This window comes from Amia ocellicauda, chromosome 1 (assembly GCF_036373705.1).
Source record: "Amia ocellicauda isolate fAmiCal2 chromosome 1, fAmiCal2.hap1, whole genome shotgun sequence".
Taxonomy (NCBI): Eukaryota; Metazoa; Chordata; class Actinopteri; order Amiiformes; family Amiidae; genus Amia; species Amia ocellicauda.
The window spans coordinates 57,564,715-57,592,198 of NC_089850.1; the positions used below are offsets into that span (position 1 = coordinate 57,564,715).

The 27,484-nt window shown below is 47.5% G+C and overlaps 1 long non-coding RNA gene across 1 annotated transcript in view; it reads right to left on the reverse strand.

The window, feature by feature from the left end:
- Window positions 1-3,770: 3,770 nt before the first annotated feature.
- LOC136762044 (uncharacterized) overlaps window positions 3,771-27,484 on the reverse strand; it is a 70,086-nt gene continuing 46,372 nt past the window's right edge. The window contains exons 3-4 of the long non-coding RNA XR_010820761.1: window positions 24,187-24,261; window positions 3,771-4,080 (exon numbers count right to left, since the gene is read on the reverse strand). This is a non-coding gene — a long non-coding RNA (uncharacterized LOC136762044). The remainder of the gene's footprint in view (window positions 4,081-24,186; window positions 24,262-27,484) is intronic.

Sequence of the window (27,484 nt, forward strand, 5' to 3'; positions counted from 1 at the left end):
TAGTTTTATGTTCATTACATTTGCAATTTAATTTGTTTATATGAAAACATGTTGTTCCAGAAAGTGTTTGGATTACGAATGGCTGTATTTATTCCAGAATGATTTCATCTGTTGTAGCCCTGAAAATCGAGACATGTTCTTGGTTTACTTGGAGTTCTCGTAAATAATAATACAGAGGTTTCAGAAAACAAGATCTTTTGCTTTGTAGTGTTTTTAGGGTTATCATACTCAAAAAACCCAACATAGAATATTGCAATATTGTTTGTGACGATGACGATACAAACATTCTGATATATCGAACACACATAGAGCTAATTGGCCTTAATACCCAATTACATTGCTCTTTTTTCTATATTTTAGCTGGAAGACTTGTATGGCCTAGCATATGAGCCTTGTGTGCAGGAACACCTCCAGAGAGTCCTACAGCCTTTCCTGCTACACCTGGACTCCTTTCCTATTGTAATGGTATAATCTGACGGCAAGTGCTCTGTAATTATAAATTTAATTGTAGTCCGTCCTTTACCACAGCTGCGTAATTGTAGCTGCGATTGTTCTGTGTGCCATGTAGTCGTTAACGGCAGGTAAACACGCAGGGAAGGGATCCGTCTGCGGGAAAGCTCTTGCCCGGCCTGTATAGAGAGTTAGTGGCAGGATGGCCGTCAGCCCAATCCAACCAGCGCAGCTGCAAACCATCGGGCAGGTGTACTGAAGTGGGAGTGCAGGAGAGCTTGCCAGCAAAGAGTCTTATGGAGAAACATTGTTTGAATTTCTTAACAGGAACCAAATGACTGTTCTACGACCCCCCCGCTATGAGCCTGCCTACCGTACTGGACCCTCTGCTGAACCTTTTGATCAGGAAACCGAGTCGAGGTCCAAGTGTAGTCAGGGACACGAACAGAGCAGCAGTGAGCACCCAAACCTGGGAAAGGCTTTCTTTTGTTTACAGTGGCCTTTTTAAAGGTTGTTTGTCTTTATTCTCACCAGGCAGTCTGCCAAAGCAGAGCGAGCTGTCAGCAGCTTCCAACCCTGTGCCCCGGACACACGCACAGCCTGATCCACAAACACACACACACACACACACACACACACACACACTGAGCATGATTCCCATAAACACTCACAACCTGATCCACACACCCAAACACAGAGCCCGACCCACAAACCCACACACAGAGCCCGATCCCCACACCCACACAGAGCCTGATCCTCACACTCACATACAGAGCCCGATCCCCACACCCACACACAGAGCCCGATCCCCACACCCCCACACAGAGAGCCCGATCCCCACACCCAAACACAGAGCCCGATCCCCACACCCCCACACACAGAGCCCGATCCCCACACCCACACACAGAGCCCGATCCTCACACCCACACACAGAGCCCGATCCCCACACCCACACACAGAGCCTGATCCCCACACCCACACAGAGCCTGATCCTCACACTCACATACAGAGCCCGATCCCCACACCCACACACAGAGCCCGATCCCCACACCCCGACACAGAGAGCCCGATCCTCACACCCAAACACAGAGCCCGATCCCCACACCCCCACACACAGAGCCCGATCCCCACACACAGAGCCCGATCCCCACACCCACACACAGAGCCCGATCCTCACACCCACACACAGAGCCCGATCCCCACACACCCAAACACAGAGCCCGACCCACAAACCCACACACAGAGCCCGATCCCCACACCCACACAGAGCCTGATCCTCACACTCACATACAGAGCCCGATCCCCACACCCCCACACAGAGAGCCCGATCCTCACACCCAAACACAGAGCCCGATCCCCACACCCCCACACACAGAGCCCGATCCCCACACACAGAGCCCGATCCCCACACCCACACACAGAGCCCGATCCTCACACCCACACACAGAGCCCGATCCCCACACCCCCACACACAGAGCCTGATCCCCACACCCACACACAGAGCCCGATCCCCACACCCACACACAGAGCCCGATCCCCACACCCACACACAGAGCCCGATCCCCACACACAGAGCCCGACCCACAAACCCACACACAGAGCCCGATCCCCACACCCACACAGAGCCTGATCCTCACACTCACATACAGAGCCCGATCCCCACACCCACACACAGAGCCCGATCCCCACACCCCCACACAGAGCCCAATCCCCACACCCACACACAGAGCCCGATCCCCACACCCACACACAGAGCCCGATCCCCACACCCCCACACAGAGCCCGATCCCCACACCCACACACAGAGCCCGATCCCCACACCCCCACACAGAGCCCGATCCCCACACCCACACACAGAGCCCGATCCCCACACCCACACACAGAGACCGATCCCAGCAGTATCTCAGTATTTAATCCATAGGACCAATTTCAGTGCAGTTGCACCGTTATTTTTTCTGCTCATCAATCGATCCATGTCATCCCCAATGGATGAAAAGCACTGCAGCATTGAGAGACTGATCGCACAAGCAAATTACATCTCAATGGCATCTAACAAACACCAGCAAATACACAACAAAAAAACACAAATACATGCAAATGGAAAATGATACGAAAACTGGCCTTTCCACACCTCAGCCCTTTGCAGCAGAGCACTCAGGTACGATTCAGGTTGGGTGAAAAAGTCATGAGTCCATTGATTTGAACTCAAGCAGTCGAGGACGCCTTGTGCCTGTCTTTGTGCTTTTGATCAACAACTGCTTATTTGAAAAGGCACAATAAACTCCCTTACTTATTCATATACCTTGCATAGCCATTACTGCGGGCGTAACTGTTGAAATTAATATACCTGAAGTGATGGCTGAAGAGATGCCGTACACTAGCCCTTTAAACTCTCGGCCCCCCAGCCCTCCATGACAGGCAGGAGACAGTGGAAGAGAGCGCGCCGAGCAGGACCCTATCACGGCTCCATTTTCCTTGGCACAGGTACAGTGATACAGGAGACTGTCAGGCCAGGCCAATTAAAACAAGCTGAAAACAAAGTGCTGAGCCAAGCATGTCTTTGTGTGACCCTCTTTCACAGCGAGAGAGAGACCGAGAGGGAGAGGGAGAGCGAGCCGGGGGGGGGGGGGGGGTCTATCATAACTCGGCACTCTCCTGTTTTCATTAGGTGGAATCTTTCCCAAGGTTAGTGCCAGTGCTTCTAAAGAAAGAGGCCGAAAAAAGAGAGAGAAGACAGAAAGGAGAAAGGAAAAAGGATTTTTTTTTCTTTTTGCTCTTTTTCTTCTCCATAAAACAGGGTCGACACATCCTGGTAAAAGAAGGTTGCCCAATTGGACTGGTCTAAAAAGAAACTAGACACTTGTGCTTTTGTGAAATGGAACAAAAAGCTGGTTTTCTGTAGTGCCGCAGAGATGTTAACCCGTGCGCTCTGTGTGTCCCAAGAAAGGGAAGGTTACAGTCGGTCTTTATCCTCCCGCATCTCATTGCAATGGCAGGGGCCAATTAACACACAGTCCCGAAGGTAGAACTTCTCTCATATGGCATGCGTGCTTGATCGATTTGTTTTTATTCAAATTCGGCTCTCCTTCAGTCTTGTTGATTCTCTTTTCGGCCTTTTACAGAATCATGTAACCCTCTTCTGTTCTCCAACTTCCTTGTGTTGTGGGCTTATATATACATAGACTAATACAAACAAAGAAAAGAAAATGCGTACTATTTAGTTTGATGAAATGCGGATACGGAATGGAGAAATCTGGGTGAGATTTACATTTCTTGCTCAAAGGATCATCTATATTCCCCCCTCTTGCATTTGAACCCATGTTCCTCTTGTTACAAGTTCAGGATGTCATAACCCTTACTGAACACTTTGTCTAAAGTCAAGTTCTCCACTGGTTAGGATCCCAATATCTGTCTTTAATATTCTATCTTTTTGCAGTCACTGTTAGGAGTAGCAAAGTGAAGAGTCCAGTGATGTGCTTTCTGTTCCCCTGACAAGAGTAGTCTAAGTTGTCAGGCAAAAACAATCTTCCCTCTCTCTCGACTCATTTCCACACTGACCTGCATCCTTCGCTCCATCCTGCAGCCGGAGTTAATGGCCTCAACATGCGGACCGGGAAGGAGGGCGGGTGTCTGGAAAAGGAAAAAGAACAAACATGAAAACGTTTAACTCACACTTGCATTAGAAAGGTATCATTCTAACAGGAGGATATGATAAAATAATAATAATAATAATAAATTGTTTCCAAATGCGTCTGATCTCCACTGGAAATGGCTTCAAAGAAAAATGATGATCAATGTGGCTGATATGTCGTGCCTGTGCGTCATTGTTGCATTATTGAAATGCACCGGCCTTTACAGAGCCCAATTATGACATTACAGTCATTATGAAAGGATGCTGCAGCAGGGTGTTTGGGCACGTTCTGCCTGACTCACTGCCCTTTCACTGGAGCGCCGGGCAGGGAATGTGGAGTAGAAGGCTAATTTTGATCATCTGGTTTCCCTTATTGCTTTATTGTTTCCCTGATTCACATCCTCGTGGTATTAGTGATGCTGCAGTATCGTCTGCCACGCTGACCACACAGTCACCGAAACGAACAACAGTTCCTGGAAGGATTCCTGCGTTATGGGTGTGTTACGGCTTCGGGCCGGCTTCCACTGCACTGAACCACAGCCGCCTCCCCGCCAAACTCTACAAACATTTCCTCCACAAGTTGTTTGTGCTCCGACTCTGGTGCGGTGATTAAACCTGGGGCGGGCAGGAGTGAAAACCCCGCAGGAGACGCACAACGATCACGTTCCCGAACATAAAACGAGGATGTGCACAGATCCAGTTCTGGGAAGTCACAGTGTAGCAATGTGTAAAGATCTCGGTCTAAATTGCTAGCACTCCTCACGTGGAAAACCGAGTCAAATGGGTTCAATTTAAAGAGCGGAATAAGGTTGTAAAAAGCTCATGGAGTGTAAAGCTTCCAGGACCAACGTTGGGCACTACTGATATAATCTAAATCTGGAGAACACGACTGGAGTAAAAGTGCAAAGGATATATATATATATATATATATATATATATATATATATAGGTATGTGTATAAATATATACAAGGCATCACAAATACACTGTGTTTATTTTCTTACAGCACACCACAATCTGTCTACACGCTCAGCTTTCCTGCCACCTTTTTTTGGTCATTTCGCTCACAGACTGTCAGCTACTGTTCGCTCACCGCAGCTATTTCAGTTTTTCAGGCTGAAGACGTCTCTTGTGTCTTTATTAAGAGATTAGTGGGTTGAACTTTCACGTACAAAGAGGTGCTTGTCAGGGGATGGGAGTCAAAAGCTGGGCTCTCACAGACAGGGGTTCATGTGGCAGCTTGGCAGGGGGTGCTTAATGGCTTGGGTTGGGGGCGCAGCAGTTGTATATCGAGTGCTACTTTACTCTTCAAGGTGAACAACTGGGATAATCAATATTAATAAGTGTGATGCCCGTTACTCCCTTCCAGGAGTGAGACAGAGGTACATCCAAGGTGAAAGACAGACGTTGACAGTAGCGACCACTTCCGAAACGTCAGCAGGATTCATTGGGAAATGATTAATTATTGTTAAGAGAGGCGCTGCGGATTCTGCTGCTAACGAATCTGAAAGACGCAGCTTTTCTTCGAGGAGCTTGGCGGCTCCTGAAAACGTGTGACTTTTCTATTAAACACTTCCGATGTCTTTCACTTTATCTGCTGTGAGTTATCGGCTCCCTGTCTCGCCAGACGTGATATTCCAGTCACCCTGGATCCCTCGAAAGACTTTTATTAATTATCGGCCTCGTCTAAAACAAGGTGTTGGTGAAATTCTGGGCTTGTTATCAGACCTTGATGTTATCAGCATGAACACATGACCTGATGGGTCTAAGAGCGCATGCTGTAGCGCCCCCTATCAGATAGTGACCTAAATCACAAAAGAAACAAAAAAAACAACAACTGTATTTAGGGTCGTAGACTGCTTGGGTTTGAAAGGGAGAGTGCAGGCCAAAAAACTATAAGGTGTATAATAAACAGAATATGTATTTGCTATAGGTTCCCGAATTCTACAATCTCTCTCCTCAAGACGGTACGTTTTATATGTGACTGAACTGAAGGCCTTTGCTCACGGTCTCGGTGCTGTACGTGAAACACACATTCCCTCATCGAGACTGCTGCACACCAAGCAATTTTAATGTGACGACCACATGCATGTTATTCTGCACGGCTGCGCTCACAGCTGCAGCAGGCAAGTCTGGCTGGGAGTCTGCAGCAGTGGGACTCACACCGCTTCCTTTATGGTGGTGGTTGTTGTTTTCTGTTTGTGTGTGTCAGACCAATGCGCTGATTTATCCACCGTGGCTCGGCACAGTGGTGGGAGCAGCGGCTCCGCGTCATGAGTCCTGGTGGGTCGAGTGAGTCAAGTGTGTTACGAGTTATTTGCTATGGTAGATAGCAATTCTAAAAAACAAAAACAGCTCATTTTAGCAGGGAAACAAATGAGTGTTGCACAACCTTTGAAGAACTGCAATGAGCCATGTACTGTGCCTATAGAAAGGCCACCCCCGTTTTTTTTTAATTTTGTCATGTCAGTGTCTCAGAGTTTCATGCATTTAAGTTATTATAAAATCATAATAACTATAATAAGTCTTCACCCCACGAGTTAATACTTGGTGGAAGCAGCAATTATAGCTGTGATTCGGTCTCTACCAACTTTGCACATCTAGGATTTAGCCATATTTGACAATTCTTCCTTACAAAATTGTTCAAGCTCTGTCAACTTCCTTGGGGAGCGTTGATGGAGAGGAAACTTCAAGTCATGCAACACATTTTGATTGGATTTAGGTCAGAACTCTGACTGGGCCAATCAAGGACATCTGCATTTTCTTCCTTGGCCACTCCAGTGTAGGTTTGGCTGTGCACTTTGGGTCATAGTCATCCTGAAAGGTGAGCTTCAGTCCCAGTTTCAGCTTTCTTGCCACCGCCATGCTTCACAGTAGGGATGGTGTTCTTTGGGTGATGTGCTGTGTTGGGTTTGCACCAAACATAATGCTTTTCATGTAGGCCATCTTAGTTTCAACCACAAAACTTGTTGCCACATGGCTACAGAATCTCTTGAGTGTTGTTTTGCACACTTCAAATGGGAGTCAAGCCTTCTTGCCATCTACCACACAGGTCAGATATGTGGAGTTCTTGGGATATTTTACATGCACATTTTGACCAGTCATGGCCATACGTTGCCATAGGCCTCTTGGTAGCCTCTCTGATGAGTCGCCTTCTTGCTCGTTCACGCAGTTTCGGGGAAGCCTGGTCTAGGCAGGGTCTTAGTGGTATCAAACACCTTCCACTTCTTAATAATCATCTTGATCATGCTCCAAGGGATATTCAAGGCCTTTGATACATTTTATACCCATCTCCTGATCTGTGCCTTCCAACAACTTTGTCCTGGAGGTCTTTTGAAAGCTTTGGTGCTCATGGTTGAGACTTTGGTTTGAAATGCTCCACCCAGCAGAGGGAACCTACAGAAACTGCGGAGTTTATCCTGCAATCATGTGAATCACTACAGTCAACACAGGTGGAGCCACTTAACTTGGTGTGTGATTGTGAAGGCAACTGCTGACACCAGAGCTCTGTCAGAACACAAGGGGGGTGGACACTTATCTAACCAAGCAACTGCAGTTTTTTTATATAGTTAACTTTCTACACATTTCTAGAATATATTGTTCACTTGGAAGTTGTGGGTAGGATGTGTAGATGAATGAAACAAAAAAAAACTATAAGGTTGCTATAAGGCAACAAAAGGTGAAAACTTTGAAAGGGGGTGTAGACTTTCTATAGGCACTGTAGTGTTGTGTATGTGTGTCTACCATTTAACAATCATGAAGAAAAGCCTATATTTCTCACCACCGACGGAGCACAGATAACAACCCCCTTGGTGTGGAGCGAAAAAGTGAAAAACAACAACAGGAAACCAGAAGAAGCCTTCAGAGTTGTCCTAGCTGGCCATTACCAGGAGTCCCCGGGAGGCGCGGTGTTTGTGCCGTCTCTGATTGGCACAGGGAGGCAGGCGGGCAGCTCTGCCGGGTTTGGTTGCTGGGGTCTGGCCGTGCTGGCTGGGGGGTGATTTACTGTGAGCGCCACCACAAGCCTGTCTCTCTGCCGTGCAGCCTCTGTGAAAAAATCATCGCCTCACACTGAGCGCCACCGAGCCTTTAAATCGAAGGGGGGAATATACAGGGAATGGAGAGCTTGAGAACCACCGCGACACTTTCATTTCACTGCACTCGGCACAGCGCTGCACCGCATTAAAGCATGTAATGAAAATCCCCACCGTCTGGCAGCGGCAGATTAATTGTATGATTATGATGATGATTATTACTAATACTACTACTAATAATAATTATAATAATGTAAAATATATCAGGGAGTGCAAAACAGATCTTAAGTGATCACCACAGTAAATTACAACTTGGCAAAGTGGTTTCATTTTAACCTGATGAGATTATAATCACATTGACTGACTGTGAGCTAGAATCAGTACCCAGTGTTTCTCAGTGCCCCCTCACAGCCCGAGCCCGGACACTGTGGCCGACAGGGCGGGAATGACCGGCGAAAAAGTGTGGCGGAGGCTAAACTGGCCAAACCAGTCAGGCCTTTTCGACTGAAATCCTGCCTATGCTTTTCACCGTGTCCCCGTTGTCCACTAAACCCCTCTTAAGCCCTCCCCGGGGGGGTAAAAGCCATCTCTGTGTTTCAGAGAGTCTCTCAGTCTCCGATCCTATTCTTCCTGAGCTACCACCAAGCGTTCATTAATACCCCCCCCCCCAGACAGCTGCCACTTACTGCGCCTGGCATCCGTTCCCAGTTGTATCGCAATGCATCACGGAGCAGACGGGCAGACAGACAGGCAGGCGGGCAGGCTGGGAACGCCCAAGCGTGCCAGGCATCCTGTGCCAGTGTGTCAATGAAGTGACCCCCCCTCGCCCCTCCGCATTGCAGCAGTCTTAAAGAGGTATTTTTTAAGCCACTCATCTGCGTCCCTTGTTCAGTTCATGTTGGTTTCAGCAGCTTTAGTTTATTTCCTTCTGATGCACGCTTCACAATTCTGCATATCCGTCATGAAGCAAAAAGGTTTACGGAAAGATTCTGCTTAATGACCACCCAGATCCTACTTTATTAGTATTTTTCTCCCTCTCTGTCTGTTTCTGCTTTGAATACTCATTTTCAGATCATGCCTGCGGCTCGCTCTCTCTCTTAGGGTTGGTGGGAGAAGCTTGGGTTCTTTTTTTTGGGTGATCTGAAGAGAAGCAACAACCATCAGATAAAGAGACAGAATAAAATGTAGGGTAAGTGATTCTGAAATGGCTGATTTGGGATATTTTTATATTTTAGGAAGCCCAAGCAGTCAGCCAGGCAAAGTGGCCAGGTCAGAAAATAATCAAAAACGTTCAAAGCATAAAAAAGAGAACGAAAAAAAACAAACAAAAAAAAAACTATCGACCTGCGCAGCAAATTTCCTGCCAAAAAGCACAGTGCGATGAAGCTGAACGTATACAGCGATCAACACAAGAATCATATTTAATGTGGCGAAAACATCAATTTAAATTATACGTCAAATCCAAACATCCCACTGAAAGCAAACTAAATTACTAAATAACTGTTCTTATTATGAAGAAAGAGCACTGAGTGGACACTGAAAATCGCAATCTCACTCCTATCGCAGCACAATCAGGAGCAGTTATTATACTGTCCATCTGAGCAAACATGACAGACATTTGTATTAAACTCTGGGCACTAAAGAGGCTCACAGACAGCTGGGAGCTTGTCAGGGCACCAGACTGGCATAGTGGTCTACTGCAGCATTGGGGCTGTAGTGAAAAACCTGGGGAAGTAACTGGTACCGGTTTGGAAGCAAGTTTGAAGCATTTCTTATGTCCAAAATCGTTAAAGCATTAAATCTTCTCATCCACACATTTTCTGATGTACACAGCAGCAGCACAGAGTCGGGCTTGGTCAGACTAGTGGAAGAGGATCTGAAACCATTGACCAATAACATAAAGCACCTAAAGCTTTACATTTAACAGCCTTTCCCTTAGCTAGGGTACTAACCTAGGGTAAATTGAAACCGAAAGAGAACAACTTGATCTGTAACGGCAAAAGGCCACAGGACAATTTAATACTTTTTATTGTTTCAAACCGGGGCAAAAATATTGAGCAAGGACAGCTGGTCAGCCATGTAATGGAAGCTTGCTGCTGAAAGACATCGGCTGGGTCGAGCCCCAGCCGGGCGGTGTGTGAGAGACCTGCCTGGAGAGCCACAGAGAGGGGCAGCATACAGAAGAGTTATTAAGTACCTCTGTATTTTAGGCCAGAGAAGAAAGTCACCATTCCATTAAAAACAGCATCATTATCATCATTATGGCTTGGCCCAAAAATTCCAATTCTGATTTTGTCTTTGTTTTGATTTATTGTTCAGAAAACAAAGGGCAAAAACTTGGTGTACCATAAAAACACAGGCCAGCTGGCTACTGTGAACTTTTTTTCCCTGAATTTATTTTTTTATTCTTTATTGGGATGTTATAAATGAAAAATTCCAGAAGTTGATTTTCCTCTCTGAGCCAACTTTTCAAGGTGAAGCCTAGAGATGGAATGCACAGATCAACGAGTGAGAGACAGAGAGAGTGTGAGTGAGTGAGAGTGAAATTTGTCTGTTCAGATGGACAGAATGGAGACCAGCAAGGGGAAGGTTGGCCACTTCGCTGTGGACGGCAATGAGAGCTGTTAGGGAACATGATTCAGGATTTGTTGTTCCCTTTCAATCTGTCCTCCTGTCTTCCGTTCTTTGCTGATGTCCGTCACATAGTGCAGGCAAAGCAAAACTCCAGCAGAGGATGACAGTGCGTTTGAAAACCCACAGAGTCGCTGGCTGACCGACGCGGTTTCTGATGCAGGGAAATTGAACGTCCGACTGACTGACTGTCAGAGCGGGTGACTCCCCCCCACTGTACTCACACTGTCTCACACTCTGACCCAATGGCTGGCTCAGCTCAGCACTTGACTGGCTGACCATTAGTCTGGCTGTCCAATTGGCAAGCCAAACTGGCTGACGGATGGCACTGTTAGCAGTTTGGCTATCAGGCTGGGTATTTTAAAAACGGACGACCGTCTGAAGGACCGCAGACCTGGCTGTGTTGTCTGTTGCCGGGCCGTCGTGTCCGTCTGCCTCTCTGTCTGTCTGTCTCCTCTGCCAAGTGTACTCAGGGCTCCTGTTTCGGGCTGTACTGAGACTGGCAGCTGTACGCAGCCGGTCTCTATTTTAATACAGGCCTGCAATCAGAACATAACCACACACACCACGGCACTGGGCCGAGACTGGCAGCTCGTATTTTAACCGAGGGGATAACTGTCACGTCTGACACTCTCTCCTGACTCACGAGCCTGTCTTGTCTCATTATCTTTAACCACGACCTGACGCTGTATCGAGTTTGAAAGCATGACAGCTCACAGACACACTGCGGGGCACCTGCGCGACTGACTGGAATGGGGGGAGGAAGGGAAAAGCAAAGGCTCAACTGGCACACAACTCCCAAGCCACACATATGGGAAATGGCCCTTAACAAGAGGAGAATATAACTCCCTGAGGTCAATACCAGCCAACAGGTGACACTTTGTAACGTTGAAGTCGGTGACAATAGATCCAAAAACTGACGCTGACCTACTTAAACTCAATCAGCTGTACGGGTTAATAGGTAAGAGCACCAATACAATAGAGAGAGAGAGAGAGAGAGAGAAAGAGAGACACTGTACATTCCACCAAGCAAACCCGGAGTAATAAAAGAAAATTCAAAATATGCAACGGCAAACCCCACATGCTTTGAACAGCACTTAAAGAATAATAAAACATATTGGAAATGGATTCCAGATGTGTCTGGAAGAAGTGTGGTTCTGTCCAAAAGGGAAAGGTTATGTGTAAAAAGCCCTTATTAAAAAAAAAAAAAAAATTTAAACCTTTAATTAAAGAAAAAAATGCATGGTATTGTTTGAAAACAAAGTCTATTAGTAAATCTCTGCATGTTTGTTACCGATTCCAACTGGGTCTAGAATACAAGGAATCGGGGTGAAAACCACTGCTGCACCATAGCTTCTGCCGACGAGCCAAGTTGGTGCATTTGTGTCACCCTGAGGTGCTTCCCCACCTACTTTCCTGTCTTTTCCACTGAACTAATTATTGCTGGAATAGTTACTTTTGAATCATCAGAAACATGGGCATAAAACATCCACAAACACAAACACAAAGAAAAACAGAACAGGTCCACCAGCCCAGAGGCAGAGATAACCCGGTCCTCCGACCACAACTCTAAAAGCCAACCCGATCTCAATACACAGCACTGTAACGGATGTGTGGCCATACATCTTTTAACTTAAAGTTATCCGAGGTGAACAGGTGCTCTGAACAAAGAACACAGTCTCTGTGGGGGGAGTTAGTCTATCACCAAAACAAACACTGACTTTATCTCTCTGGAAAGCGTTACTTATGTGTTTTCATTTGCATACTTTTCTCATCGAGTGTTCAGTTACACTCCAAACGCAGGGCTGCAGTGACTGCTTCCCCCTGCAGTCGGGCGACTGTGGCGGCTCTGTGCCCGCTTGGCCCGGCGTGTTTATTTGCTGAATCGCATTGTCCGAGATCAGAGGCTCCCTATGAGAGCTATTATAAATATCAGAGCGAGAGAGAGGGATAGAGAGAGAGAGATGAAGGCATCTCGGCTTACAAAATGTCCGCCACCCCCCCCTACACCCCCCCATCGCACCTCCCTCGCTATTTCTGCAGGAGCACTTTGCAGCAAGTTAACCCTGACAGCGGCTTCCCAGGAACTGCCGGACTCATTTTCCGGGGCACAAAAAAACTGACTTAAATAAACAGGCCGGTCGACGGAGCTCAGAAATACGATTGTAGGAAAGCGAACAGGAGGAAAAGGGCATCAGAAATGTCCTGATCAACAGAAACGGACCCAATCGGTGCTTGTTATTGAACCTCAGTCTTTTCTGGCAATGCAGTGCAAGTTTCATAGCATTTCTTTAATTTAGAGGCTTCCAAATACATTTGTCTGTGCAGTCTTTCTCCCCAATGTGAATGGCTGTTGTTTAAGTTGACAAAACGACATGGTAAAATGCTCATATCTACATAAATCCGTCATGGCAGGAAGATCACAGAGTCTTCGTTACAGTGAGTGACCGGGACACTGGGCCCCTGAGATGCAATGGGACAAGGAACAGCAATCACTATATCAATCCATTCACGGAAAATGCATTTAAATGAGTCACTTTAACATATTAATAACAACTACAAAAAAACACAAACTAAATTATACTAAACACAAACGCGGTGTAAGCCCTTCCTCATTCTGATCAATGTTGTGCTGGAGAACTACACAATGACACTTCAATTAACAAACAATATGGAAATATCCCTTCCTTTATCAAAGTGTCCTTGGGATTATGGAGCCTATTGCCCTACACAATGTCTGCCAGTTGCCTATCTTGAGACGGGGAAGTGCGAATTCGGTGGGTGGGGGCGACGTGGGCGGAGTCAACAGTCAATCACGAGGGAAGCAGGGCATGGAGTTTAACTGGCAGTACCGCTGACAGCCCCGACACCGGGGGACCACTAGCGGAGACACTCAGGGCCGCCCGCCCCCCAGCACAGCCCTGACCTTGACGATCCCCCGGGCGCTGACGATCCGAGGACGAGTATAAATACACCAGGTGGATGTTACTGACTCCCCTTCAGAGGTGCTGTACCCTGACAACTGGGAAACGGTGTCGGAGCTCACAGCTAAATAAGGGCCTCGTGCCTTCATCACTGTCTGAATTTAAAAATACAAAGTCTGCGGTGGCTCTGTTCGTAGGAGAGAGTGCCCTGGGATGAAATGCTTACCCAGATATAGGCCAGGGAAGCGTTTTGGCCAGAATGAACCCAACTGCACGGTTATGATGCACTTTGATCCACTGTCACTCCACCTGGGATGGTAAGCGAAAGTGGTCAAATATCTCATTGGTACTGGGCTGGTATTCCAAGCACCTTCTCCTATTCTCTCTGTGGTGGATCTTGCAGGGGGCATTTTTGTGCTTTCTCTCTGGTTTGGACCCAGTTGGCTCAGCGACAACAGCGAAAGATCTTGAAGAATCGTTCGAGCAGGGAGTCAATCGGTGATGCCAATATGCAGTATGTATTTTTCACACAGCGAGACAATACAGATTCACACATCGTATTATAATGTGCAGGGCCTTACAGAGCCTGGCCCGCAGGTTGGGACCTTTTGCCTTATGCAATATTATACACTATATGGACCATGAACAATTTTACATAACAGTGCGTCCCCCTCTGGCAACACTTGTCTGACTTGTCACAACTACTTTACATTAATTCAGATCTTAAAAAGAAATGAATAAGACTAGGGTACCGACCTGCCAAAAGACATTGACTCAACTTGCGTGGTAAAAAACAAAAGCAAACAAACAAACAGACCGCCTGGCTCAATGGTCACCAATTACAAGAGAAACCATTAACCACACCGCCCTGCCTGAAAGTGGTGGTGCAGGTCTGGGGGTAAAAGCTGGCCGGGTCTCACAGTGCCGTGGGATAGTAATGGGAGCAGATGGCAGACCTGCAGCAGGTTGGATTCAATACCTGGCCACAGATGAAACAGATAAGATAGACACGCAGGGCAGAAGGGGGCATTCTTGCCAGGGATGAGAAAAGAAAAGCAGAAAGAAACGGGGGAGGAAAAAAACAACCATAACAAAACAAAACAAGAAACAGCCCAGATTTAATTACCCAACCGTTGACTGGTTTTCAGTCGAGTTCCTCAAAAAGAAGAAAAAAAAATGAAAGAAAAAAAATCTGAATCTCCAGAGGGCTGTACATGTGAAGATCGGCCCTTGGAGCAGAAGAAAGAGAATCTAAAGTTTAAAAAGAAAAAAGGAAAGAGGGAGAGACATAAAAGGATATGCTAATAAAGACGTCTCGGGTGACAACTGCTAACTAGCTCGGCGTGGACCGTTTTGGTCTATTTTTAGCTGCCTTTTTTTTTTTGGTCCCGTCTCTGAAATCATGATAATATGTATATTTTTTAAAACAGTGCAAAAGGTGTGCAACAACTTGTGTGCGTCTGTTGTGTGCTGCATCGGAATGGGAGGAAAACGGCAGGAGGAGGGAGATGGAGAAAAAAAAATAAGGCGCGCTTCATTAGAGGAAACAAGTCAACAAGCCAAGAGGATCAAAAAATACAACAGCAGGACAACCGAGGAGTCAGAGCCAGAGATGATTCCAGACCCCCCGACAGACCGGCCCAGTTACACACAGGTCTCATGTGCTTTACTTTCTTTGTTGCATTATCCTTACTAGATTTGAAACATAGGGCAATTGGAGCGAAAATGTTGCACGGCAACGGAAAAAAACCTCTGTCATGGCCCCCCCCCGCCAGTGACTATCAAATTAGCAACTCCGCACCCAAGATTTTTGGGTGCTCCAATTTGTATCAGTCGACTACTCCCTACAGTTTCAAACACGTCCACCCCCCTTCCGAGGCATGGTGTGGACACGAGCGAGGGACCCGTTGCAGTGTGCAGCGCTTCGTGTCGAAATCACCGCTCTCCTGGAGAAGTGAGCGATCCGCGAAGTGCCCCCTCCGGGGCAGCGCAGACTGTACTGTCTAGCACGCCGTCTGCTTCTGTGGGCGCAGCCACGGCTCTGCTCCATCAGAGCAGTTCACCTCCCCGGCCTATCCAACCGGGCGGCAGGCCTCCTCTCTCGGGGAGTCCCCTTGGTTTCGGAATGGCGCCTCCACCAGCTTGTGATACAGCAATCGTGGAGCAGGTTCAGCAGGGCGGAGGTGGATCTCTTTGCCTTGGCAGAGTTCACCCACTGCCCACTATGATTCTTAATCCGAGACCGCTCAGGAACCCTAGGGATCGACGCGCTAGCCCAAGCATGGCCGCTCCGTCTCCTTTACGCGTTCCCAGCCTTCCCCCTTCACCCGGTGGTCCTGGAGAAGGTCAAGATAGAACGAGCGACACTTCTGCTAATAGCCCCACTGTGGCCTCGCAGATTCTGGTGTGCAGACCTGATCACCCTCCTCCACAGAGAGCCTCAGACTTCTTGTCCCAGGTGCAGGGCACGCTTTGGCACGCCAATTCGGGCCTCCTCCAGCTCTGGGCCTGGCCCCTCAGCGGGAGCGTTTGATTGCCTGGCGTCTGTCAGACATGGTAGTAGCCACTATTCAGTTGGCGAGGGCTCCCTCTACGAGGTCGCAGTATTCCTACCACTGCCGGACGTTTAGCACCTGGTGTCAAGACGGTGGTCAAGACCCAATTAATTGTCCCATTGGGGTCATATTACAGTTTTTACAAGAGCTGTTGGACCAGGGCAAGTCCCCATCCATGTTCAAAGTGTATCTGGCGGCCATCTCCACATGTCATGACCGGATTGATGGCGAGCCCCCTGGGTCTTATTTCTTGGTTGTGCAGTTTCTAAAGGGAGCTTGACGGTTGCAGCCTCCTCTCACCCCTTCACTGCCCACATGGAGCCTTGATGTAGTGCTGGACACTCTTTTCCAAGCCCCATTTGAACTCAGCTGAGCTGAAGCTAGTATCACTTAAGACTGCGTTTTTGCTGGCAATCACCTCTGCAAAATGCGTGAGCGAGTTACACGCCCTGTCCGTACACCCATCTTGTGTCCGTTTTGTGGGAGATGGCTCCCGGGTCACGCTGCGGCCTAACCCTGCATTCCTCCCGAAAGTGCTATCTCCATTTCATGTCAACAGGCCTATTGAGTTGATGGCTTTTCATTCTCCTCCCTTTACTTCTGAGCAAAAGAGTTGGCTTCACCTGCTCTGCCCTGTGCGGGCCCTCAGGTGCTATTTGGAACGCACTAAGGACATCTGGTGCTCAGACAAACTGTTTGTGTCCTATGCAGCGCTATGTATATATAACATGTGTAAACAACAGGTCTGTGGCCCACTCTGGGCTCTCGTGGTCCGCTGTGTACATAGTTCATTTGTCAGCACAATAGAGCTAATGTTGCCCTGCATTAGCTGGTCTAATCAGCAGGGGTCAACTGCTCCTGTGTTCCGCAGGTGGCGCATAAGTTGGTTCCTGCGCCCCGTGGTGTATATAGTTCTTTGTACGACATTTTCAGTTGTCTGCACAGGGGAGCTCTCCACTCTGTACTGTTGAGTAGGATGCTCCTGTGCTGCGCGGAGGCAGCATGAATGATCCTGCTGCCAAGCGATACATATTGTTGTTTTCAGCTCGGCTACTATTTGACTAGCCGGCTGCGTATTATGTTGTGTTTCAGTGGGTCTGTGGCCCCGCTCCTGTTGGATCAGGGGTCCACTGGCATGATAACACGCAGAAGCCACACAAGTTGCTCGATTGCCTACACCAAATATTGTGCAAGTAGATATGGCCTCGCTCCTAGCTGCACTAGTAGAGCAGCCGGCCTTGCTATTGTAAGCAGAGGGCGTAAGAGTTAACCTCTGTAGCCCCGCTGATTATAGGCTGATTCTAGACAGTTCCCGGTAATAGCGTGACTGCAGTCCTCACTCCTGGGTGGCCCAGGTGTGGGCCTACGGGGCCCGAGTTTACTGAGGTCCCCTAGCAGTCACCTCAGAGCAGGCTCCCTTATCAGCTCGCTGCCTCCTCCCTTGCGATGGTTTTGTTATACAGTAACCCCTCCCCCTTGTGACGATAACGATAGGTTGTGAATGCAAAAAGGAAAAAGGAAGCACTGCCCAAGCAGACGTCACATTTTACAGAACAGGAAGTGGGAAGTGACCTGTTCTGAGTGACGTGCGCAAGGGCCAATGGCAGCATTGATAGAGTGACGTTTTTCAATCGGGTTCCTACAGCAGTGCGCAGAAACCCCTCCCCTTAGGGCATTCGAAACCTATCATTATCTATTGTAATGTAATCTATTGCAGTATAATGCAAATCATAAGTAAGAAAATTAACCAACTAATGCTGCGACAGGGGGGGTGCATTGGGATGCTGATATGAGGAAAGTGTGAAACTCACAGGAGACTGTGCGAAAGCTTCCAGTCAGTGTTTATGTTGCTCAGGCTCAGCTCGGCTCAGAGCCCGTTCCCCACCTGCACCCAATCCCCGTCACCGCTCCGCACGGCACGGCCTGAATGCCAAAGCGCAAACACACAGAAGGGGGAGACAGTGGCCGCTTCTGATGTGAGCCAAACGCCGGCCAGACAAAATCACAGCAGACTATTTCATTGAATTGGATTTGATATATTTATTTGTGGAGGGGGACACGGAGGAGAAAAGGGAGGGAAAGTCAGGCTGATAGAAAGCAGGGGATCGGGCCTCAGCCAGTGGCCTGCGGGGCTGAAGTCCAAGCAAGGCCAGAGCAAAGAACTGAGCCGTTCTTATTTTGTGGTGGTGGGGGACGACGACAATGAGCGGCTTCATCTGGGGAAGACATCTTGCAGTGTGCAATGCTCTCCCGGTGCCAGAGAAAATGTAACGGCACAAAGGGCTCTATTGTCTTAAGCTCAGCTGCAAACCCAATACAAACCACTTACCATCGGTCATCTTTCACAGCAAGGTCAGGTGCAAAGACCAGGTTGGGAAGTGGTCAGAGTTCACATGTTGAGGTCTTGTTTCCTAGCTTTTGATTCACATTTGTTTCTTCTTATTCTGGTCGCATCTTTAATCACTGACACTTTTTAACCCATGCTCCGTCCCGAGCCGCCAACATCTCTCAAGTTCCTGATGTCGGCTACAGTCTGATCTAAGTACCAGAGCTGTTTCTCTGGATCGCAGGAGAACTCTTTCTTATGGACGATTGTATGGTTCTGTCATGTCCATGTTGAATCTTTTGTTTGAATACTTACATACATTTGAAAATGCAAAACCGGATTCATTCACAAAAAGCCAATCACATCCATCATTTCTACAAAAAGCGAATTACAGCACGGCTGACTCATCAGTTCAGTGTTGAACAGAAGGAATACAATTACACACTTGCCAACGTTATGAAAAAAATCATTACAAATTTGATTCCACACGGATGTCTTCTCGTCATTTCTTCTTGACAGGACAGGCGTTCGATTTTAATTGTTGGTGGTAAGTGTGACAGGAGCAACAAGCATATCCAATATTAACAATCAAGTGGATCTAGTACTAGAGTAAGACTCAATAAGGACGTTTTAAGAGGCACAGGAAACTGTTTTCCCTGCTTCACAGTTGTTGTTTTTTAATAGTCCCTGATCGGTATACTTTGAAACATCAAGAACGGCGTTGGCCACAGCACACCTTACAACGCAGGGACAGGTGTAGCCCCAGCGCCGGCAGTGATGGGACCCAGACGGGTGAGAAGCGCAGGGATGTGATGCGTTTTGGAACTGCATCCCTGCCCCCGCAGAGTGAGGGCCAGGGCTCCACATCCTTTGCAGGCCCTGAGAAACTTGTCAAACGGGGGGACTACACAAAATGTCACAGGAGAGAAATTGTGTTTCTGTGTCTTCACTCTCTGGTTGTGCTCAGACTACACTGCTCTGCTGGTGACCCCTTGACCAGTATCTGTGGACAACAGTCTCTCCCTAACAGCCCACTGATCTCCCTAATCCCCACTGGCTATGAACTGGCACTGACACCCGACGAGAGACGGGCAGATGGACGGACGCATGGAGACGGGCAGAGAGACGGCAGTCCGTCTGTGACAAACGGGCTCTTAGTGACAGAGGGGAATGTAAAGCATCCCTGAACTATTTTTAAAGCGCCAAGCGATGACAGATTATCAAATTCCCTGACTAAACCCCCCCTTTCACTCACACACACATACACCCAACACAGTGAGATACACAACACAGTCCCCTTTGCCCTTTCTATTACTGTAGTAGCGTCTCACCGGCCTTTGGGGCCCCCGATCTGGGTCTATAATCATCCCGCTTGTTACCAGATAAGAGAGGAATGGCTGGTGGACAGGGCCAGCGCGTCTGCTGGGCGGTGCTGCCTGCGCTCCGGCTTCGCTGGCTCTCTCTATCTGTCTCTGTCTCTCTGTGTGAGGCAAACAAAAGGACGCTGAAGGTCAGACGGTTGGGGGGCGGGAGAGAGGCTTTTTAAGATGCACCGCCAGTTCTCCATCCCCGTCACTGACGCCATGAATGCGCTGATGCTGCAGCCCGCCTGGCCAAGAAAACCTGTCCCTCGCAGGACAATGAGCTGCACCAGGGCGCTGTTCCCAGTCACTTACCAAGAGCACTTAATATTCACCACACTCCCAACTGTTGCTCCCTGTCCTGTCTGATTAAAGGGCTTATATTTAAGAAATTAAATATAATTACTTACATCTCTCATTTCGTGCGCTTGTTTGCAAATCCCATTTCGCTGATGAGCTTCGTCAAGGTTTTTTTCTTTTTTCCACGGGAAACATGTCAAGAGCTTTTCTCCGGTGGTATCGTGAAAAATATGACTTATTGTGCATCCCTTACACCTTGCATGACATCTGGACGATGCAATGGAAGCCACATATATATATATATATATATATATATATATATATATATATATATATATATGTATTTATACACACGGAGATATATATATATATATATATATATATATATATATAAAAGACATATATAGACATCACATGAACAAGCATTTAGCTCCAGAGCACCTGAAATGCATTCTTAATACGCATCAGGCATCTGATCTCATAGAAATACTTTAAACCCTAGTATTTATTTTTAAATGGTAGTAATGGAATAAGCACCAGTGTTCAAAGAGTAAACGGTGCTGCTGCCAGTGTTAAACAATGACTCATGTACAAATTGTCCGCTGTATGGCACAGAAGAACTCTGTATTTTTATGCAGTTACTTGTCTTATATATCCTGCACAGCTGTTTGAGTCTGGACCCTGATGTTGCTCACTGGCTGTCAGCAGACAAACAAGAGGCAAAGACCGTGAGAGGGATATCAGGATCTCACAATCTCACAACAAGTCCAGAAAGGTGTCTCATTGTACACACACTCCCACTCCCAGGCAGTCAGCTCAGTGGGACTGCAGATTGCACAACACATGAGTGCAAAATATGTCTACACAGGGTTTGACACGACTTCTGTTTCGGCACGTCGGCTTTGGGAACTCTTCTCCACAGCCGAGCGCGAAGTTTGTCCGCTGGTTAGCCTGGGACATAAGAGTTTATCCGGGGGGTGAGAAAAGAGATTGTCGGCGCTCACAGAGACGGGCAAGCAAAACAAACAAGGAACGAACTGCAGATTGCGATGGGGCCCCCGAAAGCGTATTGAAACAAGAAGGGTTTCAACAGCCCCAAGAAGCACCTGCTCCAGTGGAGCCCGTGATTTTATCACTCAGTGCGGTCTTCACTTTTCTGCGTTTGGGGGAGAGAGTGGATGCGATGAAGGAGGCGCTACCTTTTTCCTCTCGCGATTCAGCTGAACCTGGTTTCACTGCAGACAGACTGGCCCTGTCTGTGTCTGTGTCTCCCTCTCTCTCTACTCAACCCCCCCCCACCCCCCCGTGCTCCACTCCTCCACCCTTCGCCACAATGCAGGCTGTTCTTATTGGCTGAGCGCCCGCCTCGAACCACTTTAACACTCCCGAGTCCACTGCTGTTATTCGCTGGCGCTGCGTCAGCTAACAGGCAGGTGAGGCAGCCGGTGCCACCTAATCAATACCCTGAGCAGGAAAAAGTGCCAGGCAGCAAAACGCTTTCAGTCTCACAGACAGCGCGGAGGCCTGTAGTTTCGCACAAGTTGGCAGCTGGCGTTGGGAGGGAGGAAATGGGGAGGGGGGGCTGTTTTCTCTTCCAGGTATGTCAATAATACCACCTACGACCTCTGTAACTGCACCACCGAGCAGAACCGGCCCTAATTGAGGAGAGTAAAGCACAGCCCTACACCTGTTCTCTTCCAGCTAAATGCAATATGCTCTGCTGTGTATTTACAGCACTCTCAGCTTTCAATACTCCAGCTTTTGAAAACTACCCCCCCAAGGAGCGTCGAGGAACTGAAAGGGGGATGCTTATTAGGGTTGCACCAGGTTCAAGACACAGTCATCTTGCTAATGGGATCCACATGCACAGGGTCAGACTCCCGATGTCTCAGAGCCATGTTAAGAGTTTCTTTTTAGTTGCTGCTCCTGTTCCTATTTACCTTCGTAGAAACCCAGAGATTTAGTCACTTGGGACTTGGGGCTTTGCTAGAGATAGAACACAGTCATGATTAAGATATCATTTTAAGTTCTGATCGCCAATTTCACCAATTAATAAAGTTCACAATGCCGATGCACTCTTATGAAGGACCCCTCAAGTCTAGGCATCCTGGAGCATGGCTGCATAATAACAAAAAATAAAATCGACCTACAACTGAGCTCAGATACAGAAATTACTGTCGGGTGACCAAACACACACACACAAAAAAAATAGGCTTTCATTTTGGATGGCAAAGAGTCTGAAGTTCTGCAGTCCTGATGTTAACTGGGAGGGAGTTACAAAGGTGTGGGGGGGCACAGACGTTCTAGCCTTCGCAAACTTAAAAGGACATCTCAGAGCAGCGGGTGAATCTGCATTTCAGAGAGTCCAGCAAGGGTTTGGAACGGATGAGATAAGTCATCTCGTGTCGTTCAAGGTGCGAATGCCCAGACCCTTCCCAGTTATTCTAGCTCCCACCAGACGACACTGGGAACCACACAGAGACCGGAGGTATGTTCAGAGAGAGGAGGACATGTTGTCAGCCTTGGCAGTGGGTATCAATGGCTCCCAGACCCCAAGGTGCTCAGCGACAGGAATGTGCTCAATGTGACCGGGCTGTCAGGTGATGCCCACTGGTCTACGCTGGCGGCAGCATCACAGCTGTCAGCGTCTGTGACTGACAGTCCGGCAGAGGCTGCAATCCCCCCACAGACGGCCTTGTTTATAACCCAGGTTTCCCAGCGCAGCCCCAGGCCAATAACAATGCCCTGTAAAACAATAATTACTTTATTTAAGGCTTACCAGAGGGGGGATCTACTGTGTGAAGCGCTCTGGCTGAGAGGCCTGTCATAACCCCACTGCCAGAGTGGGAAAGTTTCTGTGGCTCTTGTGGGTTCTGCTTTTTATTTTCTCTCTCTATTCTTTGAGGCCACCAGCTATAGTTCAAAATGCTTGGAATTTGGTGGGGAGAGGAAAAAAAAAAAAAAAAAGGGTTTAGAGTTTGAGGAAACTGCTGAGTGAGCTTGCTTTATTCCCCCTGGGGAATCGACGCGTCTCTTTGGAGGGTTATTTTCAGCCTGCCTGAACTCAAGCTCCCCCCTGCACCCCAGAGGTTTGGAAATTTTAACTGCGTCTCTGCAGTCTCAATTGGATTTGTCTTTCTAGCTCATCCTGGACATGCTCTACAGAATTGGGCTTGGGTCTTTTGTAGACTGCAAACTGGGAAAATAATAAACAACGGTCTCTTGTGTTAACAGACAACTGAAAGCAAAGATAAGAAAAAGGTATTTGTTTACCCAATGGTTGATCATTAATGCACATCCCATAATGGAAAGCAGGGGCCTTTTACTGATAAAGTGTGGAAATCAGAAGAACTAGAATGATGACTCCCTGTGTGTCGGCTAACAAAGATTGCCAGGTTTCTAATGACAAAGGAATGGATTGCGTTGAACCACCGAGTCAAACGGCACCAGGCGACGCAAACCGAGCCTTTGTTATTTCACCACTTCCTCTTGTCTCTGCGCCTGGGCCTGCCCTACTGGGCTCACACTGCTGTCATTTTTCGGAAAGTATTTTAGCAGCTGGCTCGGGGTCAGTGTGTGTCGTTTGCAGTGCGCATCTTCCGACCGCCGACCCCGCGAGTTTGATTCCGGTGACGAGCGAGAAACCACCAAACGCACGATTCTGTGTGCTGATCCAGTAAAAGCCCGGTCCAGTGAGATGCTTTTCCTCAGCTTGGACGTCATTTGTAAGAAAGCGATGGCACCCATTCACAGGGACTGTTTAATCTGAGTGGATAATTGCTGGGTATAGTGTGGGCTTCTTCAGCTAAAACCGCATGGTGTGCGATGTAGTATTTACCGAGGTTTTTCGTGTGAAACTTCTTGCGTCATTTAACTAGAATCTCCAAATTTTTTGGATCTCTTCAGATTCTAGCATTGGATCTGCCCTGTGAATGAACGTTAAAGGCAACCTGTCCAAAGACTCTGCAACTTACCTTGACCACAGCTGACCAGGCTCGGGGGCTTTTCCAGGGTCTCCTCCCAGTCAAGTGTAGGATACTTTCAAACATCTGCAAGACAAAGAAGAGAAAGAACTAATTAGCTTTCATTCACATTCTCCAACTCTTCATATAAAAAAAAAAACCTTCTCGTAGTATCCCCAGCTGAAACGGACTTGTTTCAATGATATCTGCCCTTCTTAAACCTACCGAGACTGGGCTGTTTCACTGGGTATCTTGGCTGGGCCAACCCTTGACAGTGAGTGACTCAGACCCCAAAAAGGTGCTGGTGTGCAAGATTTCAGCCGGCTGAGATATTACAATTTACACCTGCGACGAGTGAGAAACTAATTGGCTCTAATCAAATGAATTCTCCATCCACACAAAAAGCTAAAGTATCTAATTTCCCTGTAATGAATTCAAATTGTACATCGGCTGTTTCTAACTTTAGCCCAGACTCGCCAACGGGAGAGAGAGACGTGAGCGTAGTTGAAACTCCTCATAAGCAGATTAAAAAATGACAGAGCCGGTCCCACAAAAATAACACCTAGCACAAGCAAAAAAGGATGTATCCCTCAGACAAAACTAAAACATGGAGTGAGTAAAAGAAACCCTCCTGACTCCATTCTATATAAACTAGAAGACGGAACACGGAACACGGAACACCTCCTGGCGTGAAGAACACCCTCCACACATTCCGGGAGCAAAAATTACATTTCGATGACGCGCATCACACATGGGAATGAAATCACAGGGAGTACACTGGTATGTGAGAATCGCTGGAGATGTCGGTAAGAGTGGATTCCCAGAGTGCAATAACAAACGGAAACGGTGATGTTTGTTGGAATAACCCTCAGATACCAGAATTCCTCGGAACTGCTGATGAGAAACTATATTTGACAATCGCATCGACTCTCTTTGAACGGTCCTCTGATGTTGGCAGGTCTGATGCACTTTCCCTTGATACCGTAGCTGTTGGCCGAGTTCAAATGGGGCCACTATCCCACCTCAGAGCAAATCAATCTTCAAATCCGACCTTCCCTTTCACTGTGAAGTAGAGACGAAGTGTAGTTATAAGGAAAGTTATCAAATTAAGCAGTAAAGAGATTTGTCATGTTTACGAGTGGGAGACACAGGACTCAGAGGTTTTGAAGGTGCAGATTGCATTCACTAATTCACTGTGAGTCTCTCTACAGATCTGTGCTGGAGCGCCATGCTATTGAGTGCAGTCAAGCCACCTCATAAAAGACACAATGGTGAATCGGATGTCAAGAGGTCTCGCGCCACTTTTCCACATTATAAAATCGATCAATGAATACATTAAATACAATAAGGAGAAAATTGCCCGGGCCGTGATGGAATGCTGCAGTGATAAAGCCCTAATTGTAAAAGGCAGCAAAAGAAATAATACAGAAATGAAAAAGCCAAGGAAAAAAGAAATACCTCACATTCCTGGGTTGTATTTGAGGGCCAAACTGTAAAACTGTAACTCCATCAAAGAGATATTTTGATTTATGATAGACTTAATTTCTCAGGCGTTTGAAACTAAACTGCTCGGCTCTAGGCACCGACCCGAGGGAAAATAAATAAAAATACGCACATAAGCTAACATTTACTTTTTATTAGACTCGATCCGAGAGTCATTTTTAAAGCCTTTTTTCAATAAATGCCCCTAATGAGGGTCTTGCATTCCTCGTGCAACCAGAACGCTATTACAGCCCCGCTTTTGGACGCCTATAAAATATACAGAGGGTAAGTTGATTTGTGTTCCTTGAGGAGGGAGAAATCAATGAGTATTTGATATCATCTCTTTGTTTTGATTGCTGGTGGGTTTCGTATCATATTGTGTGTTGTGCTGGCTTCCATTTGACTCCTTCTGCATGTTAGTAAAAACACAGCAACTGGAAATGGTGTAGAGCAGGAGGCAGGTCACTTCAGTCTCAAAGTCAACCCAAAGGCAATTTACACAAACTCCGTACTTATTACTATGATACCAGGGCATTAATTGGCCTAGCCTGTGGAAGAACAGTGTTCTCATTGTCTCAATCTAGATTTCAGTACTCTTATAAACATGGCAGACGTTATATAAGGAACGGGTGAGGATGAACAGTCCAGGAACGCCCCTGATGCCAGTCTCCAGGTCCAATTTGTTAATACAAGTTGTCCATTTCTACATCTGGGAAACCCAAAAATGAAAACCAAATGGTGGTCTAAAATGAGGCCAGATTTGTGCTGTTCTGATCAATTCTTATTAATACATTGTCGGTATTTCCCAGAGTGCCTGTAGCAGCCGAAGCCACACTGCCACGCACCGCCGTTCTCTTTTCATTTACTATAAGATTACCGTTTCCATTTCATTTCAGTCGTTATTAGCACATAAGCTCCCGCGCCGGGTATTTACATCGGGTGTTATTCCTTTCGGAGTCAACCCGGGGGGGCGGCACAGGGCACAAGCAGGAATGAAGAGCTACTTAAAATGTTCAGAGGGAACATTGTTCGCATTGCTAGACAATTATGCCTCTCCGCTTCTATCTTGGCAGAGAGATAAGCGATTGGGATGACCTTCAAATTCCCATTTCAAAAGCGGACACTTGGGTGCAGAGGGAAGAGAGACACCATCTGGTGCAATACCACTACCCAAAGCAACGTGATTTCCCCGTCCTCCTCCCCAATCAAGCCCAGGCTCACTAAGATCCTGAGATCATGAAAAGTCCCTGGCCCGACCGTGCACCCGTGTGTCAGGTCAGCAGAGGAGGCTTGCAAATGTTTCAGCGTTGACAGCCAGCGCACCGAAGAGCAGCTCTGCCTTAAGTGGCCGCAGCCGTGGCTGGAGAAATGACATGGCGCCAGCGTAGTGCACGCGAGTGAACGCGGGCGGAGGACTGCAGTCTCCCAGCCAGGTTTGTTGCCCGGAACTGAAGCGCTGCCTGTCTTGCCTGCCCCACGGTGGGGGGGCGTGTTAATTCCCTGTGGCCGTTTTGCAGAGTCTGTGCGAAAGAGGCTTTTTTCATTGTGTGTGTGTCCTCAAATGGCCTCCCACCCCTCTCAGAAAATCCTCTAAATGGCCCCTCTTCCTCTCTCTCTCACCCTCCCTCTCCCGACCTCTGAACGTCCCTCCCCTCTCTCCATCTCTCCCTCCCTCCTTTCTTTCTCCCTCTCCCTGACCCGGTCCGTATCTTCTCTCTCTTCCTTTCTGTGTTGTTTACTATTTCCTTTCTTCCCCCTGCCTCTCTCTATTTCTCTACCCTTCATTAATCCCCCCCCAAATTTTTTCCTCTCTCCGATCTGTCCTCAG